We start from the raw sequence: 20,810 nt of genomic DNA on the forward strand, positions 1-20,810 counted from the left end.
ATTTATCAACCATAGTTAATTTTATAAACATTATTCAACTAATAAGTCAGCATAAGATACTTTAACATCTTCATGATAAAAATCTATCAAATATTTTTTTTTATCAACATCTGAAAAAGGTTGGGATGCTTTTGTGAAAGTAATATTTGCAGATTGGTAAGTGTTGCATGATGAATTAAAAACCATTCATTTATTTGGGTTATAAATGTATCTAAGAGAGGGGACTTTTGTTTTAATACTCTTCTACTGATCCTATATTAATGTTTTGACGATGAGCTTACCATGCTGCAAGTCGAGGGAGACAAATATTAAACACGTATAGCTCTGCTTTAGACTTAACATTAACATATAAAATATGAAATTCTTCATCAACATTAGCCCTAATTTCCTTGAGTTCTAATAAAATGCTCTCCGCTATTCTCATCTTCTTAATCAAGTCAATGTCATGTTTTTAAAATTATTACATAAAATAATTATATAATTAAATAATACATTCTAATGAGAAAAAAATTTGGAATAAGCATTGAATCCAATAATTTTCTTGCTTCTGAAAAATATTTCTTTCAGGCCATTGTGATATTTCATTAATAGCAAATAATCGGCTCTTCTAACTAGGCAAAAGTACGAGCCTAATTTTTTTTTAAAAAAATCAGGTTCGGGCCAGGTCGGGCCTAATATTTTTTTAAAAAAATCGGGTTCGGGTCAGGTCGGGCCTAATTTTTTTTGAAAAAATTCGGGCCGAGTCTGGTGGGGCCTTAAAAAATTTTTTAAATATATCTGAACTTATCAATTATATATTGAATTTTTTATGTAAGGAGTTTCAGAAATAATTATTATTTGACTAGAAATTTGAAAATGGTAGGATAAATCCACTAAAAATTTGAACGTAATAAGTAAATATTACGCCGGAAAACTTGAAATCTAAATTAATTGATAAAATAACTTAGTAGATGAATGTGATAATAAATGTAATTAAATATATATTTAATATGAGATAGGAATAAATATTAGCAAATATAAATTAATATAAACAATAATATTTGAGAAAAATATATCCGGCATCTGCATTTTTTGGCTTTGGAGGGGGGATTTGTCCCCCTGCTTCCCCCCGATGCGTACGCGCCTGCATTAGGATTATTTCCAGGGGCGTCGCTAGTCTTTACAATCTCAGGGGGCTCAACTAAAAAAAAATTTCGGGGGCTTCGCTCCCCATTCCCCCTATTTGGGGGCCTTCGGCCCGCTTTTGCCCGGGTTTTATATTAATATATTATACTTTTTAGAAATTTGCTAACTCTGAATAATTATTCTGAATTTCATATTTTGTCATTTATTATATTATGCATACAAAATAAACTAGCATATAAATAATTTAAACAATATAAAACATTTCTAAAAATATTATTTTTTAATATAAAATCTATTTATTACAGTATAAAATATTTTCGATTGCTGATATAAATTTTACGTCTAAAGAATTACAAGTGATAAAAAAGGTTAATTAATTCATACATATTGCCTCAATTAATAATGGTTTTTAAAAACTACATATTATAAAATTAGCAACTTACATTGACAAAAGGTGAAGAAACTAATATAACACTCTGTTACCATTTTTAGACAATGTTTTATAGAATTGACTAATAAGGAAAAATTTATAAGCACAACTAAATCAACAATTCTTGGAGAAGAGAATATAAACGACCAATCCAAATCATAAAACTATATGGTGGTAGAGCTTCCTCTTAAATGACATGATGGAAGCTAGATAAGTAATTGAGAAAAAAATTGTGAGATATTAAATTTCTAATAGATTATCTTCCATTTTTAATGATATATAAACAACTACACAGTTGACCATTATTGCTTAAAAAATATGCAATCATATGCTCTCAGCAGCTGTAATAATAATTTTAAATTATATAGCCACACATATATTAGTTGCTGGTTAATAAGCAGTAGCGTCACTAGGGAGGGGGAAGGGCGCAGGGGCTCAAGCCCCCTGAAAAATTTGAATAGCCCCCTGAAGCAAAAAAAATTTTTTTTTAATGGTTCCTTAATAACCCCTTAAACTAAAAAGAACTTTTTTTGATTGTCCCCTGTTTATTATAATTCTATTAAGTAATATATAGATTTAATTTTATTATTTAAAAATTAATAAGACTATCTAAATTTTATTAGATTAGATTAATACATATAAATTATATTTTCACTAAGTCAGCTTGCAATCAAATTCTTTGTTAAAAATAAAATATCAATACCATGCATAATGTTTAAATAACGCATTAACAGTTGAAGTTTAAATTGATTTTTATTAATTAAATTATTATATAACCCTAATTAAATAAATATAAAGATTTATTAATTGAAAATTAACAAATTTAATATTGTAAGCTGAGTTTAAAATCACTATTTAAATAAAATGACTTTGCGATTTAAAAATTTAAGCATTAAAGACTTTATGAAAAAAACTAAAGATAAAAGTAGCAATAATCTTGAGGACCAAAGAAGAGGATTCAATAATAAAGCTGGTGATGAACAAAGTATATTTTGTACAGTTTTTAAAATTCAAACTTTGATTTAGTTGAAAGACGATTAATTGTAGTTTTAAAAGATATAAATATTGAAAACAAAAATGTTAAAAGAAAGAAAATAGGTAAATAAATTTATATATAAGTCTGTGTCCAATATGTTTTAAAAAATTCTTAAAATTTTCACAAATTAATAACAAAACACTTTGGACATTTAAGTTTTAAAGAATAAAAATTTATTAGTTAATCATCTATTTTAATGGAAGGTTTCTTTTTCACTTGATCATAATTTAAGTTATATGTTTTTCCTATTTCCTCCCAAATTTGCCTAATTTCTATAGAATTTCTATTTAAGTCATTTTTCCCCAGAGTATTAAACAATATTGATTTCTTTAGTTTTCAAGTTAAGCATAAATTGCTTTACAATATATTTTCACCTTTCAGGAGCAGGACACTAGAAATGGAAATTTTTTTTAAAATTTTTCTATTATAATCACATAAGGTGATGTCAAAATATTAGCTAAATAAAACATAGTAAATATTTTCTATATAAATAGTCAATATTTTAAAAAATCATAACTATTATTCTTTTTACATTAATAAAATATTGGCTAAATTGTTTACTCAATCATTCTTTCATAATTTGATAATTATATATTTATTTGTTTATCCTAACTTAATAATAAACTATATTTTAATAAAAATGCTAAATAAATTTAGAATAGTTTGCTTATTTATATATATTTTTGAAAAATGGACACTATAATATGGAATATTACTTTTTATATATTATATATTATATTTACAAAAATAAATACACTGAAAAGAAATACATTTTAAAATTAATCTTATTTAGATTCATTGAATAATGAAAAAAGTATTGTGAATGACAAGATTGTAAATAATGTAAGTACAGAAGGAAAGAAAATAGGTAAAAAATTAATTTATATATAAGATATTTTATTTATAAAATAATAGAAGCACTATGTGTGGCTCAATCTGAAGATATATGTGAGATCCAATGTACAGATATCTCTGAATGTATTAATTTTTTAAATATAATTAAATTAAATATAAAATTTTATATAGACATAGAATCTGAAGAGGATACTACAACAAGCCAGATTCTTGGTAGCAGTAAATATAAAGGTATATTGGATAAAGAAGTTTTATTGCAACAAATTACATTTGATGAAATACATTTTTTAATTAATCTTATTTAGATTTATTAAATAATGAAGAAAGTATTGTAAATGACATGATTGTAAATAATGTAGGTACAGAAGGAAAGAAAATGGGTAAATTAATTTATATATAAAATATTTTATTTATAAAATAATTGAAGCAATATGTGTGGCTCAATCTGAAGATATATGTGAGATCCAATGTATAGATATCTCTGAAGGTATTAATTTTTTAAATATAAAATTTTAGGAATGGATTCTGAAGAGGATACTACAACAAGCCAGATTCTTGATAGCAGTAAATATAAAGGTATATTGGATAAAGAAGTTTTATTACAACAAATTACATTTGATGAAATACATTTTAAAATTAACCTTATTTAGATTTATTAAATAATGAAGAAAGTATTGTGAATGACATGATTATAAATAATGTAGATACAGAAGGAAAGAAAATAAATTAATTTGTTTATAAGATATTTTATATTTATTTATAAAATAATAGAAGCTATACGTTTGGCCCAACTAAAAATAACAACTATTCAAGTATTTTTTTCATTTTAACAATATTTTTCTTCAAATATATAATATTTGTCATAATTTTCATAAAAGCAATAATATTTTAATTTTTATATTAATATTTGTCACTTTTTTAGAAGAGCTTATACAAGTATTATTTTTATTTTAACAATGTTTTTCTTCAAATATATAATATTTGTCATAATTTTCTAAAACCAATAATAAATTCATTTATTAATTTTTATCACTTTTTTCAGAAGAATTAGATCTGGGTACTAAAACAACTGGTCCTATGCAACCTATATTAGGTGCCTATCCATATATTGGAATGGGTAAAGATAAACGATGCTTTCAAACTCAGTGGTACAAATCCTTTCCCTGGATTGAATATAGCATAACCAGAAACTCTATTTTTTGTTTTCCTTGTCGTAATTTTCCCACTCAACCTCAAAAAGGATACCCTTTTAATCAAGGTTATCAAAAATTTCGTAAGGTAAAATAATACTTAACAACTCACGGAGCAACAAATGGTCATGCAACGAATGTAATTCTCTGGAACCATTTTAAACAATCTTTGATAGAAGGCACCATTAAAGAAAAATTTATAGCTATAACTAAATCAACAATACTTGAAAGAAGAGAATATTTGAAACGATTATTCAAAATTATAATACTATGTGGTAAGTTGGAACTTCCCCTTAGAGGTCATTATGAAAGTAAGACAAGCAATAATCAATGAAATTATTGTGAAATATTAAACTGTTTGAAAGAGTATGATCCATTTTTAATAGCATATAAACCACCAGGCAATGCTCATTATTGCTCACCTCAATCACAAAATCAAATGCTATATGCAGCTGGAAACTTAATCGTAAAGTACATAGCATCAGAAATAAGGGAGGCAGGCTATTTTGCTGTCATGGCTGATGACACTCGTGATGTTAGCTCATATGAGCAATTTAGTATATGTGTTAGATATTTTGATAAAACAAAAACACCAAAGGAATCTTTTATATCTTTTCAAAAAGTTGAAGACTTAGATGCAGAGTCATTAACGAAGACATTAATAACAACCTTAAACAACAATTACATAAATGCAATTTGCGTTGCTCAAGCATATGATGGTGCAAGTGTTATGAAAGAGCATCTTTCAGGAGTCCAGGAAAGATATCGCCAAAATCACAAAATGGCTATATATGTGCACTGCTATGCGCATAAACTCAACCTTGTACTGATCTCTGCCTGCAAATCAGTACCTCAATCTAGAAAGTTTTTAAATGTATTAGAAGGTATTCATGCTTTTTTCTCAATATCTGTTATCCATCACAATAAATTTCTTGATTTGCCATTTAGGGTTAAAATACAAAAATATTGATGCCTTAAGTTCTACACGTTGGGGATCCCATATTAGAACTATAGAGGCAGTAAAAATGACTTTCCCTGCAATTTTCTTATCTAGAAAATATAGACCATGGTGATGTGGTGAAAGCAAAGGGAATTTTATATATTCTTTTACAATATGATACAGTTATGTGTATGTTTATATTCCAAAAATTATTATCTATGTGTTCCAATATTTCTATTTTTTTGCAAAAATCAGATTCGAACATATCAACAGATTGGCTCTTATTGAGTCTCTTATCAGTTCTTTGTCAAATTTAAGAAATAATTCGTATTTTTCTTCATTATTTACCGAAGTAAATAAATTTTGCAATTTATATAATATAAAAATAACAAATAAAAGAGCAAATATACCTTCTACCATTTTGAATAATTATATTCAAATAGATGATATTGTTTCTTCTAATCATTCTGATCAAACAGAAACTTTTTATAAGTTTCATGTCTTTTATCCAATTTTGGATATTATGATAAATGAATTAAAAAAGAGATTTTGCCAAGAAAACACAGATATTTTAATATCTATAAATGCTTTACATCCATCCTCCCCCCTTTTTTTAAATAATGATATCATTAAACCATTTATCTTACATTATAATCTTCCTGATCCAATGGAAGAATACATAATATTATAGGCTTATATTTTAACCTATAATAAAAAACACGAATCTACGTGTAAATCAATAATAGATTTGATAAAAATCTTACCCATAGATATATTCCCTCGTATATTTAATTGACTTAAAATTGCGTTAACTATATCTTTTAATTCCTGCTCATGTGAAAGATCGTTTTCAGCATTAAAACGGGTGAAAACACATCTTCGATCGACAATGGGTCAGGAACGATTAAATTCGTTGGCTCTATTGAGCATAGAAAAAAATATTATTAATACCATCCCTATAGATCACATTATAGATGAATATGCAATAATGACTAGCCAGCGTAGAGAACTTATTTTATAAATAATTTAACCTTATAATTTTTGAAACGCAATTTTAGGCGTTAGTATCTGCGGATAAATATATCGTTTAATATTTATTTTATAAATTTTTTTTTCATATCCAAAATTAGCTAAAAGACATGGTGCTTATAAAAAAAATTCTTTTTGAAATAGGAAAAAATCAGAAAAAAACAGTAAATGCTTTCTTTTGATATGACCAAAGTTTCTGAAAAATTTAATTAAAAATATTTGAATACATTGACAATACAATAATATATAAGATCTTAATTGCTTTCATCATATCACTATGGTACTTATTTTCTAGCTCCCAAATTATTTATTTCTAATTTGGCGCATTTAAATTGTAAATAACTCAAGGCTTCAATATATTTGCATAATTTCTTCCAAACATAATTTCTTCCAAGATTTTAGGTGTTTTTGCTTTATCAATATATCTAACATACTAGATTTTGATATTAGTCAACATCGTGTATGTCATGGCTATGACTGCAAATTAACCAGCATCTGTGTAGCTATGTAATTTAAGATTATTATTACAGCTGCTGAGAGCATATAATTGCATAATTAAGATGAGCAACAATGATCAACTGTCCAGTAGTTTATATAGGATTAAAAATGGAAGATAATCTTTTAGAAATTTAATATCTCACAATAATTTTCTCGATTACTTATCTAGCTTCCATCATGTCATCTAAGAGGAAGCTCTAACCACCATATAGTTTTATGATTTGGATTGGTCGTTTATATTCTCTTCTTCAAGAATTGTTGATTTGGTTAGGCCTATAAATTTTTCCTTATTAGTCCATTCTATAAAACTTTGTCTAAAAGGGTAGGAGAGAGTTATATTAGTTTCATGACCTTTTGTTAATGTTAGTTGCTTAGAATTATATTGCCTTATGGGGTTTTTAAAAACATTAACAATTGAGGCATATGTATGAATTAATTAATCGGTTTTATCACTTGTAATTCTTTAGACAAGAATTAATCGGTTTTATCACTTGTAATTCTTTAGACGCGAAATTTTTTATATCAGCAATTTAAAATACTTTAAACTGTAGTAAATCGATTTTGTATTGAAAAATTTGTAGAAATGTATTGTTTTAATTATTTATATTCTAGTATTAATTATTTATATTCTAGTCTTAATGATATTTATATTCTAGTCTTAATGATTATATTCTAGTCTTAATTATATTTATATTCTAGTCTTAATGATCAATATTCTAGTCTTAATTATTTATATTCTAGTTTATTTTGTACGTATAATATAATAAAAAACAAAATATGAAAATAAGAATAATCCTTCAAGAGTTTAGTAATTTTTAAAAATATATTAATATATAACCCGGCCGAAGCCCGGGCAAAAGCGGGCCGAAGCCCCGCAAATTAGGGGGTACCCCCCATAAATTTTTTTTAGTTGAGCCCCCTGAGATTGTAAAGGCTAGCGACGCCCCTGTTAATAAGCAGTCATAGCCATGACACTCACTATATTAACTTATTCAGAATTTATTATGCAAGATAAATTGATAAAACAAAAACACTAAAGATCTTTAGAAGAAATTATGCAAATGTATTGAAGCCTAAAGTTATTTACAAGGCAGGGATGCCATATTAGAAATGAAACATTTTGTAACTATAAAAAAAAGAATCAGAGGGATATGATATGATAAAAGAAATTAAATAAGGTTTTTTATATTATTGTCTCACCACCTCTAGTTGGTATATTATATCTTAAAATAGTAGTAGTTTATAATAATATCAAAAATATACTAGAATTAAAAATTTAACTCAAAACTGTTTTTCAAATAAGAAAAAAAATAGCTTTCCTAAAAACACGTAAAAAAGAGAAGAAAAGTTATCTAATTTATTACATCCATTCTGGGATAAATAATAAGATGTTAAATTTTCAAAAATATTTCTAATAATTAGATGGCGTTAAATATTTGAAAGCAATTTATTACTTATATTTATTATCAAAAGCATTTATTAGTAAAATTTATTAAAATATTAACTGCAATATATTATATAACTGTCAAATACGTCTTTAAAAGTGGAATTTAACCTAATCTTTTATAACCAATTATATCTAATAGAGGATTAATAACTATACGTTTACTTACTTTTTATAAATAAATCTCTTATACTTATTTGGATTTGGACCTTGAAAATAATTTTAAGAAGAGGCATGGTAATTAAATTAAAATATCAATAATATAGTTGAATAGTGATTTTGAACTCGACTAATTATAATATCAAATTTTTAATTTTTAAATAATATTTATTTAATTAGGGTTATATAATAATTTAAATAATATGCTAAATTAATATTTAGTGAGTGATATTAATATTCTATTTTTAACACAGTATTTGATTGCAAGCTGACATAGTGAAAATATAATTTATAAGTATTAATCTAATCTAATAATTAAAATAATATTCATTTAAGAATAATTTAGATAGACTTATTAATTTTTAAATTATAAAATTAAATCTATATATTACTCAATAGAACTATAAAAGAAATCATTCAGTGGGAAATCAAAAAAATTTATTTTTAGTTCACGGGGATATTAAGGAGGCATTAAAAAAAAAATTTTGCTTCAGGGGGCTATTCAAATTTTTCAGGGGGCTTGAGCCCCTGCCCCCCTAGCGACGCCACTGATTATTTCTAGTTATATCTATTATGATTATTGTCTTAGTTCGTAATATATTTTTTTGTTTATATGAAATTATTAAAATGTCAATCTTTTTTTTGTGATAAAATTTTTATCATTTTTTTTATATGAATTCATTTTCTTCGTTTTTTCAAAAATGAATTGATTATTAATTTTATGTTGATGATTAATTTTTATGATATTTTTTTACTATTTAATAAAGATATAAATTTTTGAAATTGTTGGATTATTTTGATTTTTTTTGTTCCCTCCTTTGGGTTCTTTTGATAATTTTTGGTAAATTTTCTTCGTAATTTTTAGAGGTAAGTTTATACGATAATTTTTGAAAGTACTTTTATTATTAGATTTTTAAAAGTAAGTTTTTTTCCACTATTTTTTTAATTATTTTATCAAATTTTAAATTATTAGTGAGTTAGGAATTAATAAATATTTTTATGATATTTTAATTATTAAATATCTATAATTTTTTAAATATTGTTCATTTTTACTTCCATTTTGTAGAACAGAAGAAATAGAAATACAAAAGTTAAATAAGGCTGAGCATGAAAAAAATGAACAAATAAAATTGAAGAAAAAAATGGTAAAGGTAGGTAGCATATATTTTATGAAAATCAGATTAGGCATTAAGTTATAAATTTTTTATTAAATTAAAAATATTTTATTTATAATCGAATCGGTTTAATGATTTAGCTCTGTTAAATATTCACAGAGATTTAGTTCAAATGACATATAAATTCTTGATAAATTGACAAATTTCCCACGAAAATTAGAAGTATTTAATAAATTTTTTGTATAATATTGTATTTGATAAGAAGTTATAAAAATTGTTTTTTCAAATATTTTCTAGTTAATATTTTATACGCACTACAATTATATTTTCATTAAAAAAATTTATTTTAATACATTTAAAAAAAATTTAATAAATATAATATACCTAGACATGTGCGCCGCCGGTCAAATGCGCCGCCGCTGATGATTTTGACCATGCTGACGCTGCGCGCCATTCGGCGGCGTGATACATATTTTTTATTATTTATTTATTTTATATATTATTTATGAATTTTAATTTTAAGAAAAATATTAAATATTTTTGGAATTATTAAAAAATGCGATTTTTAAAATTAATAAATATTATTTTCTATAAATTTGATTTGTAACAATCCATATTCGCTCACTTTGGGCAGGTTTGTAACCAAAATAAGATTAGGAGATTAAATTTGAAAAGGTATTTCTATATATTTTATTCTTTTATATTGTTGCTTCAAATAATTTACAACTCGTTATATAAAATTTATTTTTTATCATAATAGGAAATTTTATTAATGATTTTTATTTTGTTGCCATTATAACATATATAAAAATACCAGAACTAAAAAATTATAATGGATGCAGCATTGCAATACCCTGTAACAAAATATAGTATATCCTTGCAAGCAAAGCCTTCTTTTGCATGGAAACATTTTGGATCCTTAATATTAAAAACTGACACAAATAATAAGAGAACCAGTGTTGCTACAGATAAAGTCTTTTGTAATATATGCTTGCAAATAGCACTTGGTAAAGATGGTGAGGATGAAAATAATTCTTCATTTTCAGAGTAAATTTTTTGATTATTTTAAAAATATTTGTAAATTTTTTATTAGTTATCCAATCAAATCTTTTTCAAAAAATATCAGCACATCAAATATAATAAAACATTTACTTGACAAACATGATTTATCATGTAAAGAAGAAATATCTAAATATAATTTAAAGTTATTTTTCAAACCCATTGTAAAAGATACAACTGACCCTATAAAAGATAAAAATGGATTCTGGTAAGGAATTATGTTCTCATGTGTTGCAAGGATTTAATGTCATTCTCTTCTATAAATATAACTGGAATGCAAGATTTTCTAAAGGTTATTTGTAAAATCATTATAATTCTTTATAGGGCAATCTTAATTTTTATTTGTTAGGATATTTAATTATTTTATAACATCCCACATTTAAAATTTTTTATGGCATAATACTTTTATTATTAAATTTTTATCATGTAGAAATTTGGCATTATTTCAGATGCCAAAGAATTACCAGGTAGAACTACACTTAGCCGGAGTGGATTAGATGATGTGTATTTATCAATGAAAGCATACATATGCCAACAAATTAATATAGGACCTAAATTTTATGCTATAACTTTTGATATGTGGACCGACAAATATAGACGGCGAAATTATATCACCTTTACATTTCACGAAATAGATAATAATTTTAATATTGCATTTTATACATTGGCGACACATCATGTCACTCAAAAACATACCGCTGAAACTATTCTTTCCGAAATAGAAAATTTGAAAATGAATTTGAATTAGGGTCCAAGAAAATTCAAATGGTTACGGATGCAGGACCCAATGTAAAGAAAAGTGTTCGTCTAGGAGAATATGACCATCATTTATGTTTGGGGCATGGATTACATAATCTAGTGACAGTCGATGGAATAAAAAAAGTTAATTAAAATTGAAAATTTCATTAAAAAAGTGAGAGAAGTTATAGTTGCCTTAAGATTTAAAACAGCGGATTTTGAAAATATAAACGATATAGAAAATAGAAAATGTTTTGAATCGATATCATATACATCGGATGTTTTAGATTTGGATGATAATGATCCTTTTTATGAAGATCGTTTGGGGCTTGATGATGATAGTGAAAATCAAAAATCATATGAGAAAAAACATAAAACCTTAAAATTAAATGTACCTACACGTTGGCATAGTATTCAAATTATTTAACTCCGATTGGGACTTGGTGCATGAACTTTTAAATTTTCTTAAAACCTTCAAAAAAACTGTTGAATTTTTATCTGTCCAAAAAGGAGTTACTATAAATTTAGCCTTATTATTTCGTAGTGAAATTAAAAATCATTTAATTGTAAAAGAATATGATAGTCCACCAATAGCATCCCTTAAACAAAATATGCTTAGTAAATTTGATCATAGATTTCCAATAACCAATCATCAGGTAGTTGAAAATACATAAATTATTTTTTTATATATTATTTCTCTTTCTTTTATTTTTTTTTACTTAGGTGTTAGGATCACTTTTGGATCCTCGTTTTCAATCAATAAACATAGTAAATGAATATTTAAAGGAAAAAAATATTACTCCGGTTGAATTTTTATGTCAACACGCTACCTCTCTACGGCCTTACACGGACGAATTAAACGAATGTGAAACGACGGAAGTTGCTTCAAAACTCGATTATCTTAAGTCAAAACAATAACCTGGAACAACAACACTATTTAACTAGTTAAGAAAAAAAGTGTTATTCATTATTTTCGCCTTATAATTTGGAGATAAAAAATGTCAGATTTTTGGAAGATAAGAGCATTGGATCTTCCTAAACTTTCAATATTAGCTAGAAAGGTCATTTGCGTTCCAGCTACGAGCACACCCAGCGAGCGTGTATTTTCTATAGCTGGGTTCACTCTGAACTCTAAAAGATCATTATTATTATCACGTTGTCCGTTCGCTTACTTAAGTTTTTTTTATTCGATTGATATCTTTCCCAAAATGATTTAACGCAAAATTGGATTAATTTCAACTTTATTCAAATCAGCAAATTATAATTTCGGGAGAAAAAAAAACTTTGAATTTTTAAATAAAAAAAATACATGAATGAATTTTTACAATATTTCGCTTCCCTTTTATAGGGAAGCGCAGAAGTACAGTTTCATAATGAACTTGCTAAATTAAATTCTTACATCTAAAAATAAAATATCACAAAAAATTAAAATACAGTTTCACAATGAACTTGCTAAATTTAATTCTTATATCTAAAAATTAAATATTTAAAAAAATTAAAATACAGTTTCACAATGAACTGGCTAAATTTAATTATTATAATACACGCGAATACATATATAACTATCATTATTATTTTCAAAAATTATTACATATGTCTTGCCGCCTTTTTTTCCCAATAATTGATTTATTCATGACATCTCCCCCCCCCCTTTATTTGCCCTTGGGGACCCCAATAACTGCCTATATTCCTCTGGCTCCACATGCAAATCCAACAACCCTTCCGACCTTTCTGGACCACCACCTTCTGGGTCCGTCTTCTTTTCACACCCTTCTCGGCCCCTTGCCCTAATTCATACGTTGCTCGTGGACACCACCTCCGAATATGCCCCTGTTGCCCACACCCGTAACATAGATTTGAATCTTAGGCTTTTCTCCATTCCACCTTCGGTTGCTTTCCTTCCGATTTGGCCTCATTAGCTAAGGCTCTCCACTCGTTGCTAGGGGCTTCATATCTCTGCTGAACCTATGCGGATATGCTAAATTAACTACCCACATATATTTCCCCCTTTTTTTTAAACATAAACATTCTCACCCCTTCCCTACCCATATACAGCCATAATGTACTTACGTTGTAATAATGGTCATTATTCCCGAATTCCGTATGCACGAATAACAGCGTATCTAATCACAATATAAATTCAAGAACGTTTTCTTATACCAAGATGATTTGCTTCTGCTCCTTATCTTTTCTTAATTAATAAAATTTTTTAATTATTTATTTTCAATATATGTTGCTATCAATCTCATTCCCTACCCACATTACTCCTCCTTCTTGTGTTTCTTTCCAAAAACATAAAATATTCTTCCCTTCCTCGTTATAAAATACTAATTTTATTTAAATTCATCCATTTGTTCCTACATTAATCACTTCCCCCTTTCAATTCCTTCAATAAAAATTTTTTTTATTTCCCCTTAACCTTGTTTCTTATCTTAAATTAATTCAACAACAAAAAAATTTTCTTAATTTCTTTACCTCATTACTACTTTCTTCCTTATATTAACCTACTCTCAATTACCCTTGTTTACTCCATCTTACTTTCTTCTTTTGAACACACAAAACAAAAACCTTTTTTTTTCTTATTTACCCCCTTTTTTTTAATATTTAGTTTACTCTTCTTAACCATACTTTTTATAATTATATAAAAATAACATAATTTAAATTCTTACATTTTTTTTTTTTACTTTTAAGAAAAATACCTTAAAAAAAATTTTTTTTTTATTAATCCCTTTAATTATCCTCCCATACCTCCCATTAATCACATCTTGTACCTATCTCTCTTTCAGTCATTCACCTTATGCAACCCTCATTATTAATATCCCTTCAACGGTTATATATTCATCTTCCTTCGATTTCGATCCTCGTCACCAAAATCTCCCCAAATTTTTCCACTACCTTCATTGGTCAATCCTCATTATTCACCTCCAGCAATTTTATCATTATTCACCTCCAGCAACTTTATCCGACTCCTCCAACCTTCCCCATTATTCTATCATTAATTCCACTTGACATCCAATTCCTCTTCCATTACAGTATTCCTTTTCCGCCACAGTATATAATAAAAAATTTTTTTACCACACTTACGAATTATTTTTATTTCATCTATATTAATTATTATTTTATTTTATTTTTACAGAAAAATAATTTTTGTTTTATTTAGTTCTTAATTTAACAATGTTTCTACAAACATGAAGTCTGCAATAAAATACAATAATATCCATTTAATAAAATAAAATATATAACTTTGCCTATAAGAGTACACTAATTCGGAAAATTAAGAATCGAATTCGCTAAGTAGTCTAAGACTCTCAGGATAAGAGGTACTCTGAAACACCATATTTTTTCTAAGTGATTACAATATAATTTAAGGAGGAATATATTCATACAATTAAATAATTATGAGGAAAATGTTACCAATTTTTCCTTACAATTTGATTATAATACACAATTTACTTATTATATAGGGAAAAAAAATGTTACCAATTTCTTCCCCATACCATTTGAATTTACCTATATAATTTAGCATTTATACCAAAGAAAAAATATTTTTTCCCTTTTTACTACCAATTACATATATATATGTTTTATTTATTATTTATTTTTTTTTAACATCCCCTTTACCATCCGTAAGACATCCCCTTGACCCCATTTAAAAAAAATTTTTTTATGTCCATCCGGCCTGAGCTCTATTGCTGCTCCTGGTCGACCCCTCTACGTAATTGGTCTTGATGCCGCATGCCCACTTTCCCATCCTGAAACTGGACCTTACTCAACTTCTTCCCCACGTTTTCCATCACTACTCCGGACTGCCACTTTTTCCTTTCCCCATATACTCGGGCCCACACTGTTTGTCCCACCGTGAACTTCACTGTATTCTCCTCCTTTCGTTCCATTTCTGGCCTATCTGACCTCGGCTTTAAAGCAATAAACCTAATCCTCGTTCTGTGTCCTAAAAATTTCTCTGACGGCGACATCTCCTCTCCCTTCCTACTATTATTATAGTACGCCACAGATATCCATACCTCTCCTTTTCCATACTTTGCCTTTCTTAACCAATTCTTCACTATTCCAACCATCCGCTCGGCCTGTCCATTGGAGCTCGGATGATAAGGAGGAGCTAGAATATGTTTTATCTCATTTCCTCTGCAAAACCTTTCAAACTCCGCACTGCCAACGCCAGTCCGCCATCCGAAACTATCACTTTCGCTACCCCGTACTTCATAGATTTTTCAACTTCCTAACTACAATTTTCGTGGTCAATCCTCCCACCATCTCAAACTCCACCCATTTAGAATATGCATCTACCACGAGAAAATATTCCTTCCTTTCAAATTCAAAGAAATCCAACATGGATTCTTTCCCAGGGTCCTGATGATTTCGGCCACGTACTTCCTTTATCCTTTGTTGGCATATTAGCCCAAGTATTGCATACTACACATTTCCTTGCCAACCTCTCAATCTCCTCATTCATCCCTGGCCACCATACATATTCTTGCCCCCATTGTTTCATCCTTTCCACTCCCTGATGTCCCGCATGTCCCATTACTGCCTTCTCAGTTTATACGGTACCACCGCTCTATTCCCCCGCACTACACAATCGTCCTTCACTGTCAATTCCTTGCCAACATTTTTATAACTTTATCGCCCTCTTTCCAGGATTTTCGCCCCATTATACATTCCTTTATCCTATATAAATCTCTGCCCTATATCGTCGCCGTTCGAATTTCTTCCCAATTTACCGGCCACCTTTTAAAATTCTTGACATCGCCCTTACCATGGCCATTTCATCTTTCTCCACCATTCTCTCACCTCTTTAACTTCCTCTCCGGCTCCACATCTTGACATAATGTCTGGCAAGTAGTTTTCTTGTCCTCTTCGATATTTTAACGTCAAATCGAAACTTCCTACCAACAACAACCATCTCTGCAACCTCGGAGACATCATCAACTCTTTGTTATCCTTCTTGAATAAATGTATCAACGGTTTGTGATCCGTATATACAATAAACCTCCGCCCAATCAAATATTCCCGGTATGTATGAATACAAATAACGTTGAAAATAACTGACATCTCCTATATATAAATATATATATATATGTATGACTACATATAATGTAGAAGTTAACTGACATCTCGTATCTAAAATTATATATATGTGTAATTGTAAAAGTACAAAACACAACATGCCCGCCCTTCAAAAAACCCGGTGTTACATTATCCCAAAAGTATTATTATTATTTTTTTTTAATTTATTGTATACGTTCGATTCATTTTCATGTAATTTTGCCCCTTTGCTTCATCTCTCATCGTTTATTTGATCATCCTCACATCGTTCCATCATTACGTTCGAGTCATAGCTCTTGATAATAATTTTCGTCTGAGTCATAGCTCTTGATCATTATTGCTGCCACACTTCCACTATCTGTATCCTCCAACACATCAGGGGTCAAATATTATTTTCTCAAAATAACAATCAAAACATATAATATGATCAATTAGAGGAAACTTGAATCTTTTCAAAAAAATATATGAATGGTAATATTTTATTTGAACGTACCACTGAAATTTCAAAAAAAAAAATGTATGATACAATAAATTTCATTGTACAAACAATAACAGATCTACAAATATGTTATTGTTACTAAATAAATTTTAACCCCAATTAGGATACCACAGGAATATGGTAATACAAGAATTAAAAAGCTACATATCAAAATGGGCTCAGAATAATTCTTACCCAACTTACAAAAATATTTTTGAATAATGCAAGGAAAACAATAATATCAACATATCATTTCCTTGAAGATTAATATATATGTTATTAATGTGATGGTTTATCTCAATAAACTCTTGGATTTTACAAATAAAGTGCAAAATATTTCACTCAATTATTAACATTGGTGGAAATATTAAAATATATGATTGTCTAATATAAACATAATGAAAATATTTATTACAATCTAAAATTTAAATTTTGAAACAAATAAAATAAGTATCAAAAATTGTTACATATTTATTGTGAAAATAAAATATAAAAAAAAATCTATTAATCATGCTTATATCATCATCAATAATGTTCAAAAACAATGTAACCTGTAAATGGATCCCTTCTCACATTTACCCATTGTCCATCCACATTATTCAATAAACTTCATTCAACTCAATAACCTAATCATAAAACTTCCTTCATATACATTTAATATTTACAATGTGAAAAAAATATATTTAAAAAAATGTCAGACCAAACAAAAATTTCTTATTAATATATCGAATATATATAATAAAATGTGATGTGTTATAAAACTATGAAAGTATATTTTATAAAATAAAATTAAAAAAAAAACATGTCCAGTATCCAACTGAAACCTATTTTCTTTTTCACATAATTTGTACACCATTTACAAATTATTTCCTCACATTAAATTTCCAATAATCATCCAAAACATATTGTTACAAAAACTCTGACTCTACCAATTTATGTAACAACATTTGCTTCTTTTTTAAACAAAAATCACCAATATAAAAGTAATTATTTATGTATAGATATAAATATATGTATCTTATTTTTCTTTATTTACATTGCAAGACCCAAATTTATTCCTGCTAATTAAAATCCCCAAAATTCAAATATTAAGTAATCTTTTCTGTCCTGCATATCATTAGGTCCTGAATTTTCCTCTGACGGAAGACCTTTACCTCCATTCAAAGAGTCTTAAGGCTTAAAATAATCACCAATAAAACCTATTCCCAAAATACCTGACACCAAATTGTCAGGTAATAGGTATTTGACCATATCTAATGGTAGCTGACACAAAAACTGACACAATAAAGAGTTAGCTGACACGAGATAACAATATCTGTTACCCCCCCCCCCAGGTCTTATGTTGGTGTATAAATGCAATCCTGCCACCTAGTGACCCTTACATACTTTCAATCTTATTATTATTTACTTAACACTTAATCTCCCCTACTTCTAAATTCATAAAAATTTACATCTACAGTTCCCCAATATAAAGATATAAATTAAAAATTTAATACAAATATTAAAATGAACAACTATAGCTTCCCTATAATGTATGAATTAAAATTATTTAAATACTCATTCAAAAATGAAAATACATAAACCTCACAACACTTTGGCCCGTATACTCATATACTTCCACAATTAACATACCATTTTTCTTCCATAAAATCCATAATACATTGCGTATATATGATTAAACATAAAATATTAAGATATCAAAATATTATTTATTTACCTGTTTACCCCATACTAACCCATACCCTCGGATCCTGGTTCACGGTCAACAAATATATAAAAAAAACATTCCCTTACCTCTCCACCTCCTTATCTTACTTACTTTTAAACCTTCCGGAAAAGAATATTTGATTTGCACTACTTTATTTTCTGAATATTACCAGATGATTTTACCGAATACAAAACAAAAGAAAATCCAAGACAATGATAAAAATAATTGCTCCACGAGCCATATATGTATAAACATTTCATATATAATATTATAAATATATGTATGAATACAAATAACGTTGAAAATAACTGACATCTCCTATATATAAATATATATATATGTATGACTACATATAATGTAGAAGTTAACTGACATCTCGTATCTAAAATTATATATATGTGTAATTGTAAAAGTACAAAACACAACACCCGGCACTTTGTCAATCCAAAAATCACGGCCAAAGCCTCCTGTTCTATTACAGAATATCTCGTCTCCGCATCCCTAAATATCCTGGAGAAAAATAATACTGGCCTCTCTATTCCATCTATTTTATGTAACAACGCCCCTCCTACTCCTTTGCTGGACGCATCCACCGCTAGAATCACCTTCAACTCATTGTTGAAACAGACCAAAATGGGCTCCTCTCCAATTCTCTTCTTCAAACCTTCAAATGCAGCCTCCTGCTCATCTCCCCATTCAAATCTTACTCCCGTCTTCAACAATTTATACAACGGCGCTGCTATTTCTGCAAAATCCTTAACAAATCGATGGTAATAATTTACCATTCCCACAAAAGATTGTATCTCTGCCTTGCATCTCGGCCTTACCATACTTCCAATTCCAATCATATTTTTATCTAGTGGTCTCACTTCTACTTCATTAACCCGATGCCCCAAATATACAACCTCCATTACTCCTAAGACACTTTTCTCTCTACTCGCCCGTAATCCCTTTTCCCGGATCCTCTGAAATACTTCTTCCAATCTTCTATTGTGCTGCTCTGGGGTAACCCCCGTTATTAGTACATCAACCATATAATAAAAAACTCCCTCTATTCCCTGAAAAACTGCCGCCATCGTCCGTTGAAATATAGGCGCCGATACACTCAATCCAAACGCAACCTTCTAAAAGCAAATAGGCCCTTCGGCGTTGTTATAGTCAATAACCTCTGCCTCTCCTTTTTCACCCGTAATTGCAAATACGCGTTCGAAAAATCCACTTTCGAAAAATATCTGCTCCCCTTTAAACTAACCAATATCTCCTCTATCCTGGGTAACGGATACTTCACCTCCACCACACATGGATTCAACGTTACCCGGAAATCCGCACACAACCTCAACTTCCCATTGGCCTTCTTTACGGGTACCAAAGGCGTCGCCCATTCACTGTATTCCACCGGACTCACGATACCCTCCTTCACCCACCGATCCAACTCTTTCTCCACCTCCTGCCTCCATTCTAACTGTACTCTACGAACAGCACAATATTTCGGTACGCACCCCTCCTTCATCCGTATGTCTACTTCATAGTCTCTCAAACAACGCAACTCTTCATCAAAAATTTCCTCATACTCCTGGGCTAATTTTTCTACTCCTTTTTTTACAACTTCCAACTCTCCCATTGAATCCTCTGGTCTATTTTTTCCTCTTCCTTGTTCTTGCAACTCCTTCCCTTGTAATTCTCCATTTTCTATACCTCGCATCTGCGGTCCAACTACTTCCTTTGTTACTGTTGAACATCCCATTTTCCTATTCATCAACCTTTGACCTTCTCTCACCGCCTCTACGCGATCTTCCCTTGTCATCCCTTCACTTTCTCCCCAAAACATGGATGCCCCCACATCCCCTTCTATATTGTCTGTCCTCCATCTATTCACCATTTCTTCTGTAAATCTCTTCATCCTGGTCGACCATCTTTATAATATCCTTCCTAATGTCTTCTT

The 20,810-nt window shown here is 28.5% G+C and overlaps 1 long non-coding RNA gene across 1 annotated transcript; it reads right to left on the reverse strand.

The window, feature by feature from the left end:
- Window positions 1-3,424: 3,424 nt before the first annotated feature.
- LOC135931926 (uncharacterized) lies at window positions 3,425-5,097 on the reverse strand. Its single transcript, XR_010573211.1, has 3 exons — window positions 4,861-5,097; window positions 4,737-4,803; window positions 3,425-4,692 (listed from the first exon to the last, which is right to left on the reverse strand). It is a non-coding gene; the product is annotated as an uncharacterized LOC135931926 (long non-coding RNA).
- Between the last annotated feature and the right edge of the window lie 15,713 nt (window positions 5,098-20,810).

This window comes from Gordionus sp. m RMFG-2023, chromosome 1 (assembly GCF_954871325.1).
Source record: "Gordionus sp. m RMFG-2023 chromosome 1, tfGorSpeb1-WG-v2, whole genome shotgun sequence".
In the NCBI taxonomy this organism is placed as follows: domain Eukaryota; kingdom Metazoa; phylum Nematomorpha; class Gordioida; order Chordodea; family Parachordodidae; genus Gordionus; species Gordionus sp. m RMFG-2023.